Here is a 21,608-nt window from a genome sequence, read left to right as displayed (position 1 = left end):
AGATGTGTTTTTGTACTAAGGATATTCTAACTATAAAATTTTTTAGGAGATTACAATCCCTTCCTCTTTAATAAAAAATATTCTCTAATGTTTCTAGCCCATAGATGCACCACTACCCACAAATGAACTTGGTCTGTCCAAGATCACAAGTAGCATATAAAATAGCAAGAGACTCCGTAAGATTATTAGTAAGATGAACTTTATAAACAATAAAAAAGGATAAACAAAATAGTCCATAGGATATGCTACATTTTGTCCCTTTTTGGGGACTACATACACCTCCATATACTAGTTGTAAAACATTAAAGTCTAAGGTTAGGTTTGGGTCTCTTCATCAATTTTGCTTTGACTTTTGGGAGGATAGTAAGTGCATTATTTCTTTTTGAAATTATCTTTGTTTAAGATGAAATTTTTGAATTCATTTTTACTTTTTTGTTTTGATTTTAATAAAATTCATTTAAACTTCTAAGATCACTAAATAAGGAGAAAAATGCGAGGAAAAGAAAAGCATCTTGTTGTAAGAAGAATTGTCTTATTTCATGTGATAAGGTGGATATTTCTATTATTAATTCTTCCACCTTTATAATCTAGCTAGTTTGTGTATGAACAAAAACAATATTTTATTTTATTTTTTTTGAAAGGCTTTATAAATAGATGAATGATATTGTTTTCTAGTATACCAAGATTTTAATAATATTCTTGATCAATGACACTTATTTGACAAGCACATAAAAAAATTATTGAACATAATTAAAAACATAAATTATCATTTAAAGTAAAAAATTTAAACTTTTTCTAAAATAAGATACTTTAATACAAGAATTCTACAATATAATTGTTAAACTTTAATAGAAAATTGATATATTAATGCCATCATCTCCTAAAAATATCTTTCAGTATATATTTTTACACATATTAAATAGTATTTCATGTTTTCTATGAAAATGATACTCTCAAGCAACTTCTACTCCCCTTTATTGTGGTTTTTGGTTTATGTGTTGTTATCTTGGTTTCTCTGTTGAGTATCTTGGGTATTACATATAATTTTTTCATAGGATTCCCTTACTATTATTGTTGAATTTGATGAAATATAAATCCCACAACTCCAAAGAATCACTACATGCAAACACCTGTCACAGAAATAGAGGAGTAAAAGGCTATGGAGGCTCAAACTCAGAGATCCGTAGAAGATGAGACACTCTTGATGTGTAAAAAAGAATTGCAAATTGTATTGAATGAATGAATGTTATAATGAGAGATCAATCCTTATAAAAGAAGACCAAAACTCTAAAAGGTAATTAACCTAGGTTGAATGATAATAATTAATAAAATAATTAATTATTATATGTCCAAAGTTTATCTTAAGTAAACTAGAAATAATAAGTGACTTAATAATATTTAATGAATAAGAAAATAATTTATTACTCTAACACCCAACCTTAAGATAAACTTAGGGAGTAGCTAAATACCTAAAAACTACTATAGAAAGTAAATTTGAGCTTCAACAACAAGCTAGCCTAGAATGACGTACCCAAGCACAACCAAATCTTTGAAAATATGAGAAATAGAGAAACTCAAATGGGAAAAACTCTACTCCAAAAAGAAAATAAATAATGTTGAAAAGAACTAGTGAAGGAGTGAAGAAGCCTCCAAACTAGGGAATTTCTCAAAAGATAGGAACAAAAGATGATCACATGAAGAACACCACTGGAGTATGTAGAAGTTGCAAAATTTTGTCAAAAGTAACTGCTAATCTAAAGAAACTCCACTAAAATAAAACCTGACTAGGTAGAGAAGTCTATAATCTACATGAATTTTCTCAAAAGGTACTACTCAAATCAGGAGGCACATAAAGGAAAACAACTAAACTCAAAGATATGTATGGCATAAAAACCAAAGCCTAAAGATTTCATCAATCGAACATGGAAGACTGCAACCAAAATAGGAATAAAATGAAAAGTTTCATTATGGTAAATTATCCATCTCATCGAAATGTATAGGTACCTAACCACTGCATCCACATAGTACATAGGAACAAAAATTGAATACATAGCTCACTCCATCAAACCAAGGAAGCATAAGACCCAATATAAGAACCCCAGTAATGCAAAAAATGGTGAGGTGAGAGGCAACTAGAAAAGTGGGCCAAAAGAACTACATGATAAGGAACCATGATCGAGATGCACAAAATAATATATATGGACGTACTGAGGTGATCAATGTTAGACACATCATGAGGCTAATGTCATAGAAAGGACACCCAATGGACAATGAAAGATGGAGAAATAAAGGAAAAATAGATCAACCCCCCATGACACTTTAATTAGAGTAGTTCATGTATAATAAGGCACAAGATATGGTCAATCCCAAAAATACAATGATCTGCATGAGTGTCCTCACATGATAATGCTCAAATCAGAAGGTAAAATAAAGAAAAACAACTGAAAAAAAAATACAAATAAAATATGACACTTTATCTTAGTGTGTTTTCAAGAATGCATATAAATGATATCTAAATAGACTAGAAGAGACATAAGGATGATACAATAGATAGTACTACCCATAACGAATCATCTGAAGGAACAAAATTGATTCACATACCTGGAACAACCAAGATATCCACCAGAATGCAAAGATACAAAATATTAACATTAAATAGAATGTTCTTTGAGTAGAATCTAAAAAACAACTAGCATCACTAGAAATAGCTTTGAAAGACCTTTATAATGATATAAAGAATTCCTAAATTGGAGATCAGATGTTCAAGATGTCTCCTGAAGTAAAAAATAGAACCCCCTAACTTTGACTACATAAATAGGAAATAAAAAAATATTAAAAATAATAATGACTTGCACCATCATGAAGGGCTCAGAAAGAGCTTTCCTACGGTATATGATTTGTCCGAAAATACCTTCGTATGCCCAAGATACGGGCAAAAAACTATCAATATGTTTTAAGGACAAAACAAACCATACAGGATAGTTGAAAGACCATCAAATTTTGCCTAAATTGTGATGACATCAGAATTGGCATGCATCAGTACTATGCTGACATGCTTCAGACCTCTCAACACCACATTGATGTGATCATCCTTTTACAAAATGTTTTCTTCGTTTTTTTACTTTTTTTTTACATGGGCCTTTTTAACTTTTTAAATAAAAAAATTATGAAGGCTTCAAAAAAGGATTTCTTATTTTTTGTCATTTATATTTAATAAAAAAATAAATCTCCACCTTAGGAAGCGTTTAAGATATGGGGGCAAATTGTTTTGCCTCAAATTGTAACTGTGTTCAAATTGGATAAATTTTATATGGAAATAGGGGTTTTTGGGTGCTACAAATTGAATAGTGAGGTCTATTTGGGCTCAAAGTGCATAAAAAAGTGACCCCCTTAAATCATTTGAAAAAATAATAGATATAAAAATTACAACCAAACCTCTCATGAAGAGAATGGAGACATGAAATTATGAACCTCTAATACCATGTTAAAGTTGATGAAAGATCAACCCTACAACTCCCAAGAATCACTGCATGCAAACACTTGTCACAGAATTAGAGGAGTAGAAAATTATGGAGGCTTGAATTCAGAGATCCACAGAAGAAGAGACATTCTTGATGTGAAAAAAAATTACAAATTTTATTGAATGAATGAATGTTACAAAGAGATATTAATCCTTATAAAAGAAGATTAAAACCGTAAAAGGTAACTAACCTAGGTTACATGATAATAATTAATAAAATAATTAATTATTATATGCCCAAAGTTTAGGTTAAGTAAACTAGAGATAATAGGTGACTTAATAATTAATTCATATGATTTAATTAATAAGATAATACTTTATTAATTTGAAAAATTATCTAATCCTTTATTTTTCACCCATTTTACATTTAGTGTTGATAAAAATCTATGACATGTATTTTTCAATTTATGGTTAGACATGGTTGTTGCATGGGGACCATTCCCCTTTGCAAGATACACCTTAGGAAAGTGATGTAGATATTTTTATAGTTAAAGAATTGAGATTGATAGGGGGATTATTCTCTTTAGGATCTCTGATGGGATAGAATTGTTCAAACAAAACACTAAAAAAATAAAATTATCTTTGCTTCAAATAGTGATATTTGTATTGCTATGGTGTATTACATAAGGAGGCTTGTTATTGTCTGTAAGAATTTTAGAGTAGAGAACAAATATGGTGTTAGTGTTTCTCAATAAGAGGTAGATGTTTCTTCACATCTAGATTTAGTGATTGGGGGTGCCTCTAGTTTCGTGTTGTATTTGGAGGGATTACATATTTCTTTTATTTTTGAAAGACTTGTGTTGATAGGGTTAATGGCTAGATCAGCTTTAGAGCATTATAGATTTTCTATATTTCTTGTTCTCTTATGGTTGTTCTATTTAGGGGCTTGTATCTCCCTTTGCAAGACATCGTGTCTTTACTTTTTGGGCGAGTTTTATTATTTTTGTTTTTTCTTAGTGTTAGTAAGGCATTTGTTATCAATTGTAAAGGATACTTATGGATCATAGTTATGATTGGTTAGAAGACAAGGTGGTTTTTCCAGGCTTGGAAGGTTTAGGATCCATAGGAAAATCCTTGAAGGTTAGGGATCTTTCTTTAAACTTTGCAAGGTTTTGGGTTCCTTACAAAAATCCTGTGGAATTGACTTTGGAGGCTTTTCTCCATAGCTAATTTTATTGTTCAATGTGTTTTTGTACTAAGGATATTCTAAGTGTAAAAGGTTTTAAGAGATTCCAATCCCTTCCTTTTTAATTAAAAACATTCTCTAATGTTTAGTAGCCCACGGATGCACCATTGGCTGCAAATTTGACTCACAAATGAACTTGGTGTGTCCAAGATTGCAAGAAGCATATAAAATAGGATTTTATCCTTTTTTAGGACTACATACACCTCCGTATACTAGTTGTAAAACAATAAAGTCTATAAGGTTAGGTTTTGGTCTCTTCATCAATTTGCTTTGCATTTTGAGAGGATAGTAGGTCTCATTTCATTTTGAAATCATCTTTATTTAAGAAGAAATTTTTGAATCCCCTTTTACTTTTGAGTTTTGATTTTAATAAAATTCATTCAAACTTTTGAGATCACTAAAATAGGGAGAAAAATATGAGGAAAAGAAAATCATCTTGTTATAAGAAGAATTGTGTTATTTCATGTAATAAGGTGGATATTCTATTATTAATTCTTCCACCTTTATAATCTAGCTAGTTTGTGTATGAACAAAAACTATATTTTATGTTATTTTTCTTTTAAAAGGCTTTATCAATAAAGCAATAGATGAATGATATTTTTTTCTAGTCTTCCAAGATTCTAATAATTTTCTTGATCAATGACACTTATTTGACAAGCACATTGAAAAAATCACTGAACATAATCAAAAACATAATTTATCCTTTAAAATAAAATTTTCAAACTTTTTCTAAAATAAGATACTTTAATACAAGAATTCTACAATATAATTGTTACACATTAACACTAACAGAAACTTAATATATTAATGTTATCATCTCCTAAAAATGTCTTTTGATATACATTATGCTTTAAAAAAAACTCAATTTTATTTTTTCTCCAATAATAATAATAATAAAATTAATATAATAATCAAACCCAGAGTGCATAAAGAACTAGAAGAAGCGGATTCAAATTTTTTTTCTTTCTCTAATCCAAATCAGCTCTAACAGTACTGCAAATGTCTGTAGTAAACTTTGTGGTTCCTGTATACTTTGAAGATCAATGAGTTATGCATTTAGAATACAAGAGCAATGCTTGTTTTTTTGACATAGAGAGGAAAATTATACTTAAAAGTTGTGCTCAAAATTCTGTCCAAGTCTGCAATTGTCAATCTGGCATGAAGGTCGACGGGTCTTTATAATGAAAAAATAGATCTCATAATTTGAAAACACGCCTCTAAATCTCCAATGCCTAAATCGACTGTTAGGAACAGACTAATTGAAGATTGATAACAACAAAAATTCCATGGAAACCCTAATTAAATGTATGAGACCAGAACATTGAGAGATGTTCAATATCGTAAATAAAGTCATATGCCGATTGTGAATCTTCTGCATCTCATCTCTTCTCATTACATTCCTTGCAATGTCTGTCTAAGAATTGAAGAACTTCTCGACTGGAGGACATATATAGCAGAATCACACTAGACTAAATGGCAACGTGACTGTACTTATTACATATTTACTTAAAATATCGTCCTGGAGAAGCGTTTTACATTTTATTAAAATTTCCAAAAATAAGACTTCACAGTCGCAAAATCAATTCGGAATATTTTTCACAATAATAGTTGTCCTGGCGCTTGGCGAGTTTTCTTTGCCAGTTCCTCCTGGTGAGAAAATTGACTACTTTCCTCACGGGTAACTCTAGCATTGTCTCCTTCCGTCTTGCCATCGTGGCTCTTCATCAAAGTGCCAAATGTTTCTCTCTTTCATTTATAATTGGCAGTTCTTCCATATTCTGATATCCAAAAGCTATTTCATACCCAGTCAAAGCTTTAGATTAGCAGAAAAATATTTAGCATGCCCACCAAATTCCTAAATATGAAATTCATCTATGTAAATGGATGGTCATTACAAGACTCTTTATCAATTGAAATCTGTTGTCGGTTATAGATGGAAGCACTCTTCAGATTGGCCTCCTAGAGGCAAAGAGGTGGACAGTCAAGAGCTTTCTCAGATTTTAGCCTCTAGGGCGTGTTACTCTCTATTAGCACCAGATGTTTTGGCTTGGGGAGGTACTTCTTGATGTGTGTTTTATGACCCACTAAACAGTAGAACAAAATACCGAAATATCTTATCATCTCTTGAATAAAGTCTCGTGTATGCTAAGATTGCTAGAAGATCATACGATGACTTCAAGGTTCCTTTAATGACAGGTCTTGACTGTGGATAAGATCAGTGGTTCATGTGATTTGGTGATGATCAAAAGGAGCCTTACATGTTTATTCATTCAAATTCATTTCAAGCCATACTTGATGTGGGAGCTATTTTAAGGTTTGTACTTTTTGGAGTTTTGACATGTTAGAAGTTGTAATCTTTCCTTCTTGTGTTTATAAACCAAGGTTAGACCTCCTTTTCTTTATTGTTATAATATATTAGGATATAAGCCAAGGTATCCTAATATATTTCTTTTTTGTCCTTTTTCCACTACATCTTATTTTGTCATCTAGTAGAATATGTGAGGACATATATTTATTATAATTTGTAATTTAGATTATTCCTCCTTAAGAGGAATCTCACACTTGGCCTCACACACTTATGAATGGTGGCATTCATAGACATAGGAGTTACATTCTAACTCCTTTCTCTCATCTCTAGTTAAGAGATGATCCTCCTCTCTCATTTCTAATGAGGTTTCTTCCTCTTCTCAATTACTGTATGAGCGATTGCTCTCTCTCTCTTCTTAGGCTTTTCATGCCTTATTCATAATGTCACAAGGGGTTTTCTTTGCTTTCCCCTTTCCAAATATCTTGTCTCATGGTGTTGGATCTTGAAGCTTTCTCTCTCCTATCTTATGGTAATATCTTTTCATGCATTAACTCTCTTAGATTCTTTCTTGGTATTGCTTATTTACATATTTCTTTTTCTATTTCTAACATGGTATCAGAGCAGTTTAATCTTTGTTTTTTGAGTGTTTGCATGAAAGTACGATTCGAAGGAAACTCTTGAAAAAGATTTCACTAATTTCTTTTTTAATCTTCTTAAGTTGGAAGAAAATAATTTTTTTTCTTTTTAAGTTTGGCTGGTTTACCGCCAAACCCGATTAACTTTTGTTTGCTCTAATTTGTGCAGGTTTTGTTATATTGTTGATAAAAAATAATATAAATTTAAAAATTCACACTCTTAATTGTTAAGAGAGTTTATTCTAATATATTTCATTTTTTTTAACTAATTTAATTTAGTAGAATATTTTTAGCAGGGCATGAAAAGCTTAGTCTGCTTTGCATCGGTCAGGTTCTGCTCCCCTCGTTTTTTTTTTTTCAAACAATTTTTTTTTAAGATCCAAATGGAATTTCTTAAGGTATGGAGCTAATCTTAGAAGAGCCGAGTCTCTTTTTGCTACCCTGATCTTTGACGGTGCTTTTATTTTTATTTTCTCTGGATTTGTCGCCCTGTAAATCCCTCAAATGGGTCACTCTGAACCCCAACCTCCTGCGAATGGAGAGTCTGCACAGAAGTGACCCTTAAGTATGTTAAGTTGGGGCACCATTATCTCATAACACATCTCTTATGAGATAAAGATGGTAGAGCAAGACGAAGATGGGAAGTGGCTCGGCGCAGGCATTGTCGTGTATGTGCCGATGGCTCTATGAAACATTTCAGGTGCAGGATCCGGACCTTCACTTGGTTGTCCTCAGATATGTCCTACTTGTGGCAGGACTTTACTTATCTCGTGAGGGTTCTGAGCAGCCTTCCTATCCTCTGCTTCTGCTTCTGTCATAGTTGTCGATCTGTCCTCGTCTATTCCTATCCTCTAAATTCCTCCAGCCTCTATTGCTTCCAACATCCTCTTCTCTATCCATGTCACTGTCCATTTTCTCTTCAGGTATGTTTTCACTACCAACTGGCCTACTCCAATACCTAATTTGATCCCTTTCTCTCTTTTCAGCAACCACCGCAACATTCTTCATCCCACTATAAGAATGTCCTTTCACAGTTGGAAGGTGATGTTGATATAACTAACATGCACTTCCATGCGGCATTTGTTGTTAGTGATCCTGTTGATTGGGCAAAGATATACAGATTTGGAGACGGACATTTTAGGCGTAACTATATTTAGCGGGAAATTTAGTGGGTAAGCGAATAATACAGGTTCGAATCCGAGAGGAATTAGGCGATTTTGATTATTTCTGAGATGTCGCCCATTGAGGCTTCCCGCGAGGAAAATGTGTACATGGCGAAGCTTGTAGAGTAGGTTGAGCGGTATGAAGAAATGGTGGAGTTTATGGAGGAAGTGATGAAGGGTGTGGAAGTGGAGGAGCTGACCATGGAGGAGCGCAATCTTCTGTCTGTGGCTTACAAGAACGTTATCGGCGCCCGCAGGGCTTCGTGGCGGATCATTTCATCCATTGAGCAGAAGGAAGAGATCCGCAGCAATGATGAACATGTGGTGAGCATAAGAGAGTACAGGGCCAAGGTCGAGGCCGAGCTTACCAAGATTTGTGACTTGATCCTGCGCCTCCTGGACTCGCATCTCATTTCGTCCTCTACAACTGGTGAGTCCAAGGTCTTTTATTTGAAGATGAAGGGCGATTACCATTGTTATCTTTCTGAGTTTAAGATCGGAGCGAAGCGCAAGGAAGCCGCTGAGAGAACCTTGCTCGCTTACAAGGTTGCGCAGGATATTGCGATGGCAGAGCTCACCCCGACGCATCCGATTAGACTTGGAGATGAATTGGTCCGACTTGCCGGAAAGGGTGAACCAGGTAATGTGATGACTGAATATGGTTTTAGGCATGCATATTCTTGTGTCTTTCTTACTTTTTGATTTTCCTAGTCCCATATCTTCCAGCCATTTCTAAAGGTTTTGAGTTTTATTTTAAAAATAAACATAATTGTCTTTTGCTTTTTCACATGGCCTAATTAGCCTGGAACCTGTCTTTCTTATGTGAAGGAAGGTTGTTTCTATGGATGAGTATGCATCTTCTTTCATCAACATTGATCCTTTGGCCCAATATAAGTCCTGGGCAATTCAACTTTCATCCTTGATCAAAAATTAATACGAAGATCTTTCTTCACCCACAGTTGAGACAGCCCCAGGAGGTAAAAATCGTGGCTTGGTTGCACTGTGTATCCTTCACCATGTCTTTTCACTGAACATTAACCACATGATAACCCCTCTCAAAGAAGTTGTCCAACGACTTTGGCTTGTTGTTGTTGTTGGTATGATGGAGGGCATATTTCTCTGCCTCTGCTCTTCTGTCAGGGTGTTCATAGTCTCTGTCAGCAACATCATTTGGTGAAGGCACCTTTGTACATTATTCCATTATAAGCTTGGAATTCAGACGAACAAGGATTATTATCAAATATTGGAAATTTTCTTTCATGCTTTGAAGGACATAATTCTCTGCCCATCACCTATAGTTGTCGTATAACATCTGCCTCATCTCTGATTAGAATATTACTATTGATTCCTTTATCAGAGGCACTATTTTTTGGTTCTGCTCTATCAATCTGAGATCATAATTCTGTGTGAGGATTTTGCTTGTTGCCATGGCTTTAAATCATAACCTTATCCCGCTTGCTGGAAAATGGCACTTGGATTATATTACTAAAGATGCTGTAGTTTTTTTTTAAAAACTTTTGTTCTTGATGCGTCCATCTGTCTATCTGTTTTCTCAGTCTTTTGTAATGGCATTTTTTTTTTTTATTACTTTTAAATATTTGTAATTATCATTAATTTAGAAATTTAATAAATTTGAATTTGGAGAGAAAATGATAGAAATTTTATCATTTTTTTGTGAATATAGGTATTTATATTATTTTTTCATTTTAATTTTTGATCAAGCATCAAGTTATGTACCTCAAGTCTATTTCGTTTAGAACACGTATTTAAGTTCCATCAATAATTTGGCTTCCATGTGAGCTAGATATGACCTTGTTTCATTGTAGGATTTCATATTTTAACAATATTTATTCAAGTATATATGGGGGCCCACATATATACTTAGATAAATATACAAGCTATTGTGATTTTATTAATTTAGAATGTTTTTTTTTTCTTCTCTAAAATACATATGCTCAAGACTCCACTACATAAAATCTCTTAAGTACTCATGCTTACCCTTAATGGATTTTTTATGTTTTTTCATCCTTTTTTTCCATAATCTAGGAGGATTCTTGTCTTTGATGGTGGGCCCATCCTTAATATCTTCTCACTTGTGTTCACCTTGCATGGAGATTTTAACTAATAACTTATGCTTATTGCTCTTCCAAATACTTCTTTTTATCTCAATTATTCAAGTTTATGAGTATATTACACTATTGTCTTCATTATTTAATGATTTGAGTTAATTGATCTATCTGCACATGGTTGTAGTTTTATGCTTTTATAGCATCGATCCATGCCCATGTTGGCACTTTATGGTTTTATACCATTGATTTATATGATATTTTTTGTAAGTTACATCGGGAGCCAATTTATCAAGGTTAACTATGGTGGACCCAACAGTTTTAAACTGACTCGTAGTTGCCTTATCTGGCACGTGGAGTATCCCTCCAACCTATAATTGGTGTGCACTTACTTCAATGGAGTTTCCCTCCATTTGTTCCACTTTATTCCTCAATGTGAGGATGATATTTTATGGGGATTTCCCATTTCAATCTCTTTATCTCCTTGGTGTATGCTCCTAGTTTTGATTTAGTCATGGTATGACTTCCTACACTTTGCTCATTTTTGAGTGTATAGGTGACGAGGCTACCATATCTTGGAGCACTCCTATATTGGAGACTTTATTTGAGAAAGTTGTTTTGACCCATGTTGATCTTTTTTCCTCATGGCAATGATGTTGCTTGTCCATGATGGATTTCTTATTTGAAGGCAATATGTTGGTACTCCTCATAAACCCTTCCTTTGGTCTACTTCAGCTATAATTCTTGAAAAATTGTAACTTGAATTATTTGGTGCTTGAGGCACATGTTCTACTTATTTATTATTGTCTCTCTTATATTTCTTTGATAAATATACAATGTGATAATGTTCTGCATACTTTATTGCCTAGATCGTGGGTCATGTAGGTGATGGAGTCGCGACCCATTCACTTGTAGTGGGATGACTCATTAGTGGACTGTCTATATCCATGTGATTGACACAATATTGATGCAGGTTTCATTTTTTGGCCTTGTCTATGGTCATTTGTGCATTCATATGTTCTGTAATGAGAGATTTATTATATCTATTATGATCATTTTGAGCTTATGACTTATTTTAGATATCATGTTAACTCCATTGCATGTTGGTGAACACATTCATTTATCCTCATCTCTCTTAGTTCCTCCTTGATTAAATTACTATAACTTCATTTTTTTTTTACTAACTTGTCCATTCAATGTAATTCTACTTGTGGATAGTTGTCTTGTTTTTCGTTCTCTATTTTTTTCCAAGTGATCCATCAAGGAACCTTCTCATTTTTTCACATATGTAGATGTGTCTATGCTTCCACTTGATCACATTCAAAGGACTCTTGTACTTCTCTTGGATCTGCAAATGTACCATATGGCTTGAAGACAATCAAATTACTTCATATTGAAGATTAAGTTGCAGATTTTTGTAAATTATGGGTTTAATACCCTTTGATGTAATTACCCTAGGTAAAGATTAAAGGGGGGTGTTAGAAGTTGTAATCTTTCCTTGGTGTGTTTATAAACCAAGGTTAGACCTCCTTTTCTTTATTGTTATAATATATTAGGATATAAGCCAAGGTATCCTAATATATTTCTTTTTTGTCCTTTTTCCACTACATCTTATTTTGTCATCTAGTGGAATATGTGAGGACATATATTTATTATAATTTGTAATTTAGATTATTCCTCCTTAAGAGGAATCTCACACTTGGCCTCACACACTTATGAATGGTGGCATTCATATACATGGGAGTTACATTCTAACTCCTTTCTCTCATCTCTAGTTAAGAGATGACCCTCCTCTCTCATTTCTAATGAGGTTTCTTCTCAATTATTGTATGAGTGATTGCTCTCTCTCTCTTCTTAGGCTTTTCATGCCTCATTCATAATGTCACAAGGGGTTTTCTTTGATTTCCCCTTTCCAAATATCTTGTCTCATGGTGTTGGATCTTGAAGCTTTCTCTCTGCTATCTTATGGTTATATCTTCTCATGCATTAACTCTCTTAGATTTTTTTCTGGTATTGCTTATTTACATATTTCTTTTTCTATTTCTAACATGAAAAAATATGCAGAAATTAAATAGGATAGGGTTTAGGAATTCTATTCTAATCCTAGGGGTAGTGATGACAAAAAAAGGTACTCTAGTGGACAAATTCCTCAATTTACCAAGCTTTGATTTGCCAAGTTATACTACAACTACGCATGAATTGGTGCAATCTTCAAGAGTTATGCCAAAGATTTTCATACTACTACATACACCATCATAAAGAACAATGTATATGAATGATAGAAGTTAAGCATAACTTTACACAACGAGTTAGAATCACTAAAACATCAAAAATATAAATCAAAGAAATTTATCAATACAACATCATATTCTTCATTGTAATCATCACACATTAACTAGGCTAAACTTAATCTAATTGAATAAATTTAAGAGAACAAGCAAGCACTAAGACACATCAAGTATTCACCAAGATCCAATGAAAAATTTATTATTTTAGTAGCTCGTAGCAATAATCTCATAAAAATCTCCCTCTTACAAATGAGAAATGAGGCCTTTATATATGTCCTCGGCCCAGATGATCACAATAACCAATGACCAAGATTGTGTCACATCAGCCCTAATTAGGGTTAGAGAAAAGAAAAGGATCTACATTAATGCAATAAGAAATCTACATGAATTCCCACTATGCATGCTTGCACAAAAGATAGTGGGGTGTAATAAATATCCACTATGCATGTCCATTACTCAATAAATAGTCTATCTTCCTTGAATAAATTATTCTTGATTTCGTTCTTTAAATGCATAGCAGTTTGACTAAGATCCAACTTTGACTGACTTTTTTGAAAATCTCTCCTCAAACATTCTTGTTTTCCCTGTACTTGCTTGGAAATTTATCTCCCTAAAATGGATTGGAATCCCTTGCTAATGATTATGTTACTCTAGAATTTCTTCATATTGAACTTCCTTTGTCATGTTCTTGGATTCTTGGATTTGAATGTTCATCTTTGAACCTTAAATGTTTAGGACCAAATCACTTAGTACTTTGATCTTGATACTAGAATTTTGGATTTGAGCATCTTTCTTGAATTTCTAGAACTAGTCTCTTTCTCCTCTTTTCTCTTCAAATGCTTTAAATTCACTATTATGTCTTTTATTACATTTTTGAAGAATTTTTCCTTTTTGTTTATTGTCATCAATCATTTTTCTATTCTTCAATGCACACTTGAAGAGGGTGAATTTTTAGATCTGGAGGAGGAATTTCCAAAACTTAATCCTTTTTCATTTTTCATGAAGGATAAATTTCAAACACTTAGCCATTTCTCATCCATGAAGGAAAAATTTTCCAAAAATTGGCCATTTTTTCTTCCATTGAGGAGAAAATTTCCAACACTTAGCCATTTTTTCTTCCATGAATGATAAACTTCCAACACTTGTCATTTTTCTTTTATGAAGGAGAAAGTTTCCAACACTTAGAATTTTTTCTTCTATGAAGGATAAATTTTCAACACTTAGCATTTTTTTTTCCATGAAGGAGAGATTTCAAACACTTGGCTATTTTTTTCAAGATTTCTAGTTTTCTTGTAGGTGGAAATTTTGAGTGGTCATGGATTTTGACCATGATGGAAGAATTCCGCAACAACTATTTTTCTCCAAGTTGGGACTTTAGGAGAGATCATGGATTTTGTCCATGAGGGAATAATTTTGCAACTATTTTTCTCCAAAGTGAGGATTTTTGAGTGATCATAGATTTTGTCCATGAAGGAGGAATTTTGCAACAACCATTTTTCTCCATGGGAGGATTTTTTGAGTGGTCATGGACTTTGTCCGTGATGGAAGAATTCTACAACAACCCTTTTTTTCCTAGGTAGGATTTTTTGAGTGATCATGGATTTTGTCCATGATGGAAGAATTGTACAACAACCATTTTTCCTGATGTTTCCATGTCTTTCTACTTTTGGATATTTTAAGAGTGATTCCAAACTTAACCATTTTTTTTATTGACTATCATGCTTGCTCATTCTTTTGGATATAGAAACAAGTACCCTTTTGGCTCTTTATAGATCAAAGCTCACTGGTTTCTAAAATAGACCTACCAAAATTAGATTTTCTAAAAATAGTAAGTTGTCCCAAAGTCCAAACAAGGTCAATCTGAGAGGTAGTGAAATTTACTAAAAATAGACTTGCTAAAAATAGATTTTCTAGAAATAGTAAGGTGTTCCAAAGTCAAAACAAGGTCAATCTAAGAGGCAGTAAAATTTAATAAAAATAGATTTTCCAAAAATAGTAAGTTGTTCCAAAGTCAAAAAAAGGTCAATTCGAGAGGCAATGAGACTTACCAAAAATAGACTTACTAGAAATAGACAAGCTAAAAATAGTAAGTTGAAACATTCAATTCTCAAATAAGCAAACAATTTCCATTCTCAGAGCCAAATAGACAACACATTCTAGTTTTGGCCAATTTTACCAATTCTCATTTGAAAGAGGGGACCTTAAAAGACCAATCCCAATATTATCGAGTATTAAAGACAAAAGGAAAAAGACCAAGAGACAAAAGGGGGCCCCATTTGCAATGTGGACCATCCAAGTCTAAAGATGTCCTACTATAGGGAGTCCCATAGCTTTTCTCAAAAGCAATTGCATATCCTATGTCATCCTTCATATATACCCTCGTCATATCCACTTTACAGACTCTACAACCCACTGGTGTTCTATCAATTAACAAGGAGGATTGCATTATTTCTTTGGTGATGGTGTGAAAACCCCACAACAATACCATGTCTAGTCAATATTTAGTCTCTACTGGGTGTCAAGAGATAACTAGACAATTGTTAGGGGATAATCTTTGTAGACATGGATTTTAGGACCCCTCATTTTATGTTTTATGTGGTAATGGGAAGGAGTTGTAAACATGGATTTCAAGGACCCTCATTTTTTGTTTTATGTGATAATAGGGAGGAGTCAGTCTCCCATTTGTTCTTCCATTATTCCTTTTCTCCTCAGTTATGGCACCTTTGGTGGAGTGCTTGGGGTTGAAAAGTAAAATGACAAAGAAATCATATAAAATCAATTTTTCCCCAAGATTTCCACTACTACCCAAGCTTGAAGATTCAATTTAGGCACATTGTGGATACTGGAAAAAATTTGACAAAAAAGAGATTTTCCCAACCAAGTTTCTCAGTTGTTAATGATTGAGTTAGGAACAAGGATATCTAACAAATGTTCCTACCTTACCATAGAAGGAAACTCTCCTTAACATCCTCATCAAACCGAGTACCACAAGGTTTCTTAGAGAGCTTAAGGATGGAATAAAAATAGTGTGGACAAGAAACTTATTAAATGTGCAGATCCAATTTCATAAACATTTTGAGGAAAATAAAATACAAGTACAAAGATATTTATCATACTTCACCACAACTTGTGATGCTATGTTGAGAGTGTGGAACTATTATATTAAATAACACACAATCATTTATACAACTTACTCTTTTGAGTTGAATCAAAAGATCATATAACCATTAGACTTCATATCCCAACATCTACCACATAAAGTCCAACAGACACAGCCTATTACATCCCACCCTTCCTATTCCTAAATTTAGAAAACAATGAGACCTTGATAAGACCTCAACTTTGTTAGACTTTGTTCTAGCAGCACACTCTTAATAATTCTTCTTCAAATCAGATCGATAAATGTAGTCTCATCAGCCTATTATCATAAATGTTATTTTCTAGAGATTGAAGACATGCTTCTCCAACACTGATCACAAGGTCCCATTGTCTTGTGCTCCTATTCCATGCAATTATAATAAGAGCACCTAAAATTTCAATGCTCTTAGCCATTCCCAATACAAAAACATCTACTTCATTGAATCCATTGCCCATTTTGGTGAGGAGATGCCAAACATCAATCCCTACATCCTTGTCAAACCTCAACAATCGACTTAGCTCTAAAGGAAACCTTCCATCATCACCAGCATGCCAACTCATGTGTTGATTAGGATTTGAATCCTATTCAATGAACTCACCTAAAGGAGACAGTGTTGTGCTCAAATGTACAATTCCACTTGCTTCTGGAATCAAGTACACTATCCTGAAATTTGTACACAATGGCCTTACCATTTCTCAACTTTTGGAAGGGATGGTAGCGAACACCATTTTGTCCTCTTCAAACAAAATTAACATATGAAAATTCTTATTAGATATGTCAATTGCAAGAAGGGAATGTTGTTCCTTGGATGGGAAATGCCCAAATAGTCAAGCCAATCTTGCATATGAAGAGTTATGCCCTGATTGTGCATGCATATAGCATCTAGGGCTCGTGTTTGGCCATAGAAGATTCTAGCAATGTAACCTCTATGACACAATAGAAAACAATCTAGATGTATGTTAAAAGTGTAGTTATAAAAAATATTAAAATATTGATGCATCTTCTTTTTTTGTGGAGGTTTGATTATGTGATATTTTTAGCATCAATGTTTGAGATCACACTACATCATCTAACATCAAGATGCAAGAGGGTCCATGAGGAAAATATAGGGAAACGATAGGATGGAGTGGATCAACACTTCATATCAAAGCACGATCAAACAAATTGGAACTAAACATACAAATAGAAATTATAAATCTATATTCAATGCCCTTGTCCAAGAACCAAATACATCTGCCACTTTATAGAGGATTTATGAATTTTCTAGAAATTGATATAGTAAAATTCACATGCATATTTTATTCTATGTGGTGGAAGAGGACTCTAGAATGGAGGGACTAGAAGGTTCCATATTTAATGATCTAGTGACAATTTGTTTTGTGGTAGAAATTTCTACCTACCAACAATCCCTATAATTTCTACCAAGAATTGCATCAAAATATTTAGTACTACATTGAGATGTTTCTCCTTAATTTTTACAATGAATAGTGATACATTCAAATTCCTTTGTCCCTTGCCTTCTATCTTCTTTATAATATCAATTCTTTAGAATCCAAGTCATTTCTGCTTTACTTTTTCCAAAGTGTCATTCTTCCATTCTTCGAAAACCTTCATATTTGATAATGTGTTTTGGTGTAATCCTTTAAATCTTGATTTTCAACTTGTCAAAACAAGAAATTTGAACTTGTTGCAAACTCATTTTCTATGGATGTCTTGCTAGAGAATGATTCTGATTTTCTCAAACCATTTTTTACCCTCCTTAAACAATCTATATTTGCTAGATTTATGTCATTGTTCAAACTTGAACATTTGTGTTTGAACAAATTTTGATCATAATGTATTGTTGCAATTTGAATACTACAATATTTTCTTTATCTATTGTTTATCCTAATCATTCATTCATTGTTCTTATTATTGGCTAGTTAATTCCTTGTCCATTATTTCTTGGCCATTTACCCCTCTATCCCACTCTTTTGTCATTATTTTTAAACCAATATAACTATTAAAATAACCAAGTGCTTTTGCATTGTCAGCAAACTACTTCATGATTGACAACACACACACATAAACTTGACACTAACTAAAACTTATGGACACCTAACTCAACAGATCTACAATAAGAACTTGATTCAAACTAAAACTCTTTGACTCAATCTAAACTAAATTTGTGTTGTCAACAACTCAACAAGGCTTGCCACATATGCAACAATTATTAGTGACTACTGTTGGAACATTAACTCCAACAAATAGGGCAACAAAAAAAGAGTTCCATGAACTATAAGCATGGCTACAAAACCAAAGTTTTTGTTTTAGCACAAAAGAGACAAGTGGGAAGAGGATAAACAAACTTAAGGCAGTTACCACTAGGTATTTTAACATGAAGGAATTTGCATGTTAGGAGTTGATACTATTCATCAACTTTAGAGTTCCACATTTGGAGGATAAGTTTATTCTATTTGGATTATAGGAAGGAGCACCTCCACTTGGAATTAAGATGAGATGAGATGAAAATACGAGGAAGGAGTTGTTTGTAAATGGTTCAAAGGGGGAAGTAGTGGATGCCATGTGCATTAGGCCATCCCCATTCATTCAAAAAGTTAGCATGGAAATTAAAAGATAGCAAGTTGTAAAGTTCAGGTGTCATGAGCTCCTAAATATCAAGAATTAGTTTATTTTTAGATGTTATGATCTAGAAGTGTGATTTCAAGAGAGGCCATCATTTCTAGTTAAAGGTGGAATGGTCCCATAAATTGTAGAAAGCTTTTATTCTTTTTTTATGAATTCATTTTCCTCTGAACCTCGATAGGTTTGTGATCTTCTTGAACTAACTTGTTCCACCATATAGAAGAATATAGGAAACTTATCCCATGGCTAAGGGATTGGTCAAACTAAATTAATTTTGTAAAGCCATATGGACTAAGGGTGCAGATCCTTGAGTTTTAAAAAAGGATCTAAGAGGATCTTATCTTTCCAACTAATGGTCCCCCAAGAACTACCAACACAAGTTTTTTGAATGTGAAATCTAATTAATTCCTTCCAAGGGACATCACCCTCCAAGCCTCTAATTATCCATTTAGATGATAGGAAAACACCTTGTGTGTATGGATCATTGATTTCCAATCCTCTTTTGTGCTTAGGTTGAATGCAATGCTCCCAAGAAGTCAGGCATTCCCTTTTGATTTTCCCATTTAGCCCATAGGAAATTGCTAATGAGTTGGATAAGATGGCCATAGCAACTTTTAGAAGGTAGCCAACATGAAGATATATATACATGACTAGCTAGCAAGATTTTTTTAGCCACTTGTATGTGATCATCCATAAATAAGAATCTATTTGTTCAATTCAGAAGTTTGCCCTTGATTTTATTAAAAAACTAGTTCCACATATCTTTGAGGAATATCTGATAGTCATGCCATGTTTAATTTATTTCCACTCTCTAGGAATCCAATTTAGATGGAAGTTTGAATGAGACATAAAATATTCTTTTTTATGCAAAGTTAATATAGATCCATAATTGTTATAGAAAACATCTAAGGTATCTAAAGTATTAGCCACCTTTACTATCATCAATGAAGTGGGAGTTGAGGGTAGTGGCATTATTAAGCAAAGAGATGGCATGGATAAGTTCATTAACCTTAGCATGGTGGAGAAAATAACTAAAAGCATATGCCTCCATGACATATAGGAATGTAGTAAGAGGAAAGCATTGGCAGATACATCTTTGAAGAGGGATTTGAAGAGAAAGAGAATCATTGACATTTAATCTAGCATTCGCATCAAAGAAAAGCATTTTGATATGAGTGGAGGATTTTAGGACCAAATCCCAGCCATTACATCATGTTGAGGATGAAAGGCCAACGAATATGATCATATGGTTTGTCAAAGTCCAACTAAACAATAGGTACATCTTGAGCAGTTTGTTGGGACGACTCAATAGTTTCCTAGGTTGGAACAAGATTGTCATAGATAAACTTTCCACCTAAAAATCATGTTTGCTCTCGTGGAACTATCATTTGGGTAATGGGTTTAATTCTTCTAGCCAAGGCTTTGACTATAATTTTGTAAGAGGTATTAAGCAAGGTAATGGGTCTCCAAGCAGCAATTGAATCTTGTTCTTTTCCTTTGGTAATTAATAACTGGACTTAAAGTTCCGATTTCAACTCTTTGGAGATAAAGATAACAAAAATCTTCACAAATGTAGGACAACAGAGGACGATAGAATTAAACAGGAAGGCCATCCATCCCGAGGCTCTTGTCAACAGCCATACTAAAAGGGGCTTCATCAATTTCTTTTATATAAAGAGACCTACAAAGAAAGTTACTGTATCGTTCATCAATTTTGCAAAGAATACAGCCTGCCACACTTTCCTCAACAAAGATAATTAAAGGGTCATCTGCTGATTCATCTGTAAAAAGTTGTTTATAATAATTGAAAAAGGTTTACATGATCTCTAATTGATTAGAAAGTGGAGTTCCATCAGCAGATTTGATAACAGCAATTTGTTCTTTTTTGTGTTTATGGATCTGTGCACCTTTACCTGTGCAGATTGTTGAAGAGAAAGATCGTGCAGGTTGGCTGCAAGAAGAGAGTGACCTTAGACCATTTAAAGACTTTTCAGGCCTCCTTCGTTTAGCAGCAGCTCTTTGACCATAATCACCTAAGAAAGAGGAGAAAGCCCATCTATCTTGAAGGGCTTTTGGTTCAGCATTCCAAGTGGCTAGAAAGCCAGTAATGAGAAAACCCTGATTCCTCATAACAAAATCATCAATCCATTCTTACCATAAATGCTTTCTCATCAAACATTACACTTACAAAATAATTCTCCAAGACTTTTTTTATGTATATTTATTTATTCAAAAGATTTCTTCACCTTTACCTACATATAAAATGATGACTCCTGCTGGTAATTAATTAAATCATTCGTTCTAAGTTGTAGCGAGGGAATTCAAAACTTTGGTTTAATAGCTCATTCGTAGCAGTACGAATGTCGCTTTATTTGTGCTTGGGTCAATGACATTTGGAAGCAATGCTACAGCAGAAAAAATGATCTTCCTTTGTCCGGTGATGCAATTTTGATCAGCTTCCGTCTGTCACAGATGGTGACAGGATCTCCTCAGCCTGAGTTCTGATATTATGAATACAATCAATATTCATTGTCCAAAAACCAAAGCCATCTGCTTGTTTATAGAAGACCTAAGACTTCTCCAAAACTTGTTAGAGTAAAATTCTATGCCAGCGTAAGGACAGTGTGAAATGGAAGGGCTCGGAAGGTTCCTATCCTAATTTTTTATTTTATTGAGAA

General features: G+C 33.5%; 1 pseudogene; it reads left to right on the top strand.

Moving 5' to 3' along the window:
• Positions 1-8,781: 8,781 nt before the first annotated feature.
• LOC149569841 (14-3-3-like protein pseudogene) lies at positions 8,782-9,514 on the top strand (annotated as a pseudogene).
• The last annotated feature ends 12,094 nt before the right edge of the window (positions 9,515-21,608 follow it).

Source organism: Cupressus sempervirens, chromosome 3 (assembly GCF_028749045.1).
Source record: "Cupressus sempervirens isolate cs-2001-9-10 chromosome 3, ASM2874904v1, whole genome shotgun sequence".
NCBI classification, from domain to species: domain Eukaryota; kingdom Viridiplantae; phylum Streptophyta; class Pinopsida; order Cupressales; family Cupressaceae; genus Cupressus; species Cupressus sempervirens.
This window is presented reverse-complemented; position numbering and strand designations above follow the sequence as displayed.